The sequence below is a fragment of the Nanorana parkeri genome, unplaced genomic scaffold (genome assembly GCF_000935625.1).
Source record: "Nanorana parkeri isolate BGI_ZX_2015 unplaced genomic scaffold, ASM93562v1 scaffold1137, whole genome shotgun sequence".
Taxonomy (NCBI): Eukaryota; Metazoa; Chordata; class Amphibia; order Anura; family Dicroglossidae; genus Nanorana; species Nanorana parkeri.
The window spans coordinates 554,351-558,162 of record NW_017307405.1 but is presented as its reverse complement, the minus strand read 5'-3'; the positions used below and the strand labels follow the sequence as shown (position 1 = coordinate 558,162).

The following is a 3,812-nucleotide window of genomic DNA, read 5'->3' as shown; positions in this document are numbered from 1 at the left end:
GCTTTATTCACACATGCCTCTGTTTTTATGCAGAGAAAATCTTGATGCTTTGTTTATGCTTCTAGATGCAATAAAAGACGCACGTTTACATGCTTTGCTGCATTTACGGCATGTTCACACCATGTCCGGATCATGTCCAGACCAGGACAGCATCCCAATGTATCCCTATAGTATTTCTGGGCTCTGTTCACACCAGCGCAGTCCATTGGACCACACCTGAACCCCCATTTTAAGCTAAAAGAAAAACTGTTCCAAAACGCGGCAAAATTACAGTAAAATCGGGTAAAAATGCGGCAAAGCGCAATACACAGCGGTCCAGATCTGGCCTGGAAAATGGTGTGAACCTGGCCTTAGAAGTTAAAATCGATTCCTAGGTGCAACTGACTTCTATTTTTTCTAAACACAGCTGAAATCACTGCAGATAAAATCCTCTAAACGCAGTGTGAATCGATCGATTTGGAAACCATTAGATGCATATATAAGCGTTTAGAAAATCTCTTTAAATGGATCTAATTGCACATAGTGTGAATGTAGCCTTAGCCAAACATTTCCCTTGCACAGGGCCTTAGTGCAATGCACAGGTTAAGGACTTGTTTTCACCATGTCCGGATAATGTCCAAACCAGAACAGTTTGTTCCCGGACCAAAAAAGCATCCCAATGTATCCCTATGGTATTTCTGGGCTCTGTTTACACCAGCGCAGTCCCTTCTGGTCCAGACAAAAAAAAATACTGCTTGTCTCATTTTCTCTGGTCTGGAATGCACTGAAACGCATACAAACGCACTGGAAGCCCATTTTAAGCTAAAAAAACGTGGCACAATCGCAGTAAAATTGCGGCAAAATTCACTGCACTGCGTTTGCAGATCTGCTCCAGATCTGGTCCGAACATGGTGTGGACATAGCCTAAATGCTTGTTGAAGCAGACCTTCACTCTGAAAAAACACTTTGCATCCTTGCGACCCTCCACAGTCTAAAAAGCGCACTTTTTCCTTATTTTGTTTAACACCAGCCTGCCACCAACCTTGCCTAGGCGAGAATGACGTGTCCTTTGCTCCAGTTGCCTCCTGGGATTTTTTCATCAGATATCCCAGGAGGCACTGGCTTCCACACTGCAGGAGGTCCAGGGCTGGCTTGGCAGCACGTCAAGAACCTAGACGAGACAGTCGGCTATGACGATATAAGAACAGAATTGGTGGTGCGTCCAGGCGTGCCACAGGGGGTTGGAGGGTCACACCAGGAGAACGCTGGATGTGCTGGGTACCTTTTGGAATAACCCTAACCACAAAGGTAAGAGGGGATCTTAAAAAAAAAAAGACATTGAAGTGAAGGTACTCTCTAAACCAGAACACCAGGCAGAATATTCCTTAACCCTTGCAGTATGTATACCCCCACACTGCAAGGGTTAAGTGCTCGTTTTTGTCTAGGTGCTAAAAAAAAATAATTAAACTCACCTGATCCTCTGAGTCAGCCAGCTCTTAAACCAGTCCCTGGAGCCTCTCTCCTTGTTCACTGCAGCGGTCTAAGGTCCTGTAATTCATCACGTTCTATACGCAGTGCATAAACGTGAGGAGGCCGGGGAACATTCCAATGTACACGGAAGGGGAGACAGGCTTCAGTGACTAAAGAAGCAGGCAGCCGGCTTGGAGGATTGGGTGAGTATAACTTTTCTTTTTTAGCATCTAGCTTAGCTTATGGGACTGTTTTTGTTCTCCATTCACAGATCTTGTCAAATAATCTGTGAATGGATGACAAGGATGTGTAGGCAGAACTATGCACAGCTGCACCATTTTCAAAACATCAGGAGAAGAACTCCGCTACTCAAGCAAGTGGGGGGGGGGGGGGGGGTCAATGTCAACATGTTTCATGTTACACCCCGAATATGGGAATAACATGAAGCATAGCATAAAAAGTAAACCATGGGCCCAGGGCCTGCTGATTTCTTGGCAGTAGTAAGGCCAACTGAGGCCTTGCCACATCCCACCCTGCTATAGAATAATGCTTAGTATAATATATCACACACATGCGTGTATTTCACAAGAACCCTATAGGCTGTGAAAGCAGAGACGCCATATCTTCCGTAACTTTACAGCCCTTTACAGTGGAGAACAATGTGAATGGAAACCCAAGCCAGCGTGTTTTGTTTGTTGCTGTTCAGTTCCATGAAAAAGATGTAAATCTGCTTCTATCCCTTTTTTTTTTTCCTCAATGCTTTTGCAATAATGCCCAAGCCAATCTTACTATTAAGAGGGATAATTGTAATATCATGTGACTTTGACATTCCTTTCTGCTTTTGTTTTGACAGAGGATTTCAGATGTTGTAATCTCTAAACTCTGTTCTGTTTGTTCCAGTGTATGGCAAAGAGCAGGGGAAAATTATTTAGTACATTCGGTGTACAAGTCACACTGCTGACACCCACCATGCCACACTTTACTGCAGGTTTATAAGGGACTTTAATGAGACTGCAGGGGACATCAGGCGCTTATTGAATAATTGGAAGAGCTCCAAAATTGACATTAGAGATTAGAAGGATGTTAGGGTGAGCTGAGCTGCTGAGAGAATGACATGAATGTATCTTGAGGATGAGTCGCTCCACCGAGCCTGTAGCTACAGAGGTCAGTAAGAGCTTGTTTTATAGCTGACCTACTGATTGTTAAGGATATGTAAATACTTGAATATCCATAACTTAGTCACAGGTTGACATTAGCAGAAGTAAAATATAAAACGCGTCTGCTGCACCTCATAACAAATACATTGGAACAAATACAGTCATTTGTTTGTGGAACAGCCAGATATATGATCCATCACCAGCCAAGCACTGCAGAAGTTGTCAGTAAGTGGCATAGCAACATCTCTATTCATTCAGAAAGCTGTTTGTGTGAAAGGTGTCTATTTAGTAAAATTATTTGAACATTTATTTTTTTATTATTCTTATTAGTTTTTGAATAACAACATGAATTAAATCAGACAGCTATAAAAACACACTATTGACTGCAGGTATGTATTCTGCAATCATTAAAGTAGTAAGGAAATCTCAAAAGTTTTTTCCATAATGAATCCAGATCAAACAAATATTTACATTGCCCAGCAAAGTATTTCTTGACATTTTTGCTCAAACATTTATAGTCCTCATGTTTCTGAACATGTTTCTGTTAAACATTAAGAAGCGCCATCCATTCTAAGTGATTTTCTCAGATTATTTAGACTTTTATATCACTTTAAATGTATTTTGAATGCAACTAGTGTAAGTACACGACTATGACTTGGCATCAGCCTCTTGTAATCCCCTATACAGTAGCACTAAGAATAGGAGCAGGCAGGGCAGCACTAGAAGCCAGTCAGGTGTGCTTCATGCTCATCTGCTGACTGGAGGAGAGAGATGATCAGGCTGCCAATGCTTTTTCATTGTTCCTTACATAATCTAGGAGCCTAGATGGTGACCAGACTGTATTGCTTAGCTGCTACAGAGAGAATGCTGGTCACCACACAACTGTACTGTCTGGCATGGCTCTGTACATCTCATACCTGGATGAACAGGAAAAAAAAAGTCCTTTGGCAAGCTAGACAGCTCCTGTTTATGTATTTCAACTGTGTTTACCCGGAGTTTCCCTTTAAAGGATAATTCCACTTTTTCGGGGTACATTTGGAAAAATAAAATTACCCCCTCCAAATTGGAGGGGAGGTGAGTGAAATTTATAATACAGAACGCAGGACTGCGCAACACGGCAGTACGGGGTACGGATAGCACACTGACACTGGCGGAGGGGAAGGAGTGTTCCCCCAAAAGTAATTATAGCAAGGAAAGGGGGGGGGG

At 42.5% G+C, this 3,812-nt stretch overlaps 1 protein-coding gene across 1 annotated transcript in view; it reads left to right on the top strand.

Annotated features, from left to right (window-relative positions):
- The window catches only part of TTPA (alpha tocopherol transfer protein), a 33,338-nt gene that overhangs the window by 768 nt on the left and 28,758 nt on the right, over positions 1-3,812 (top strand). The gene's annotated exons all lie outside the window — the stretch shown is intronic.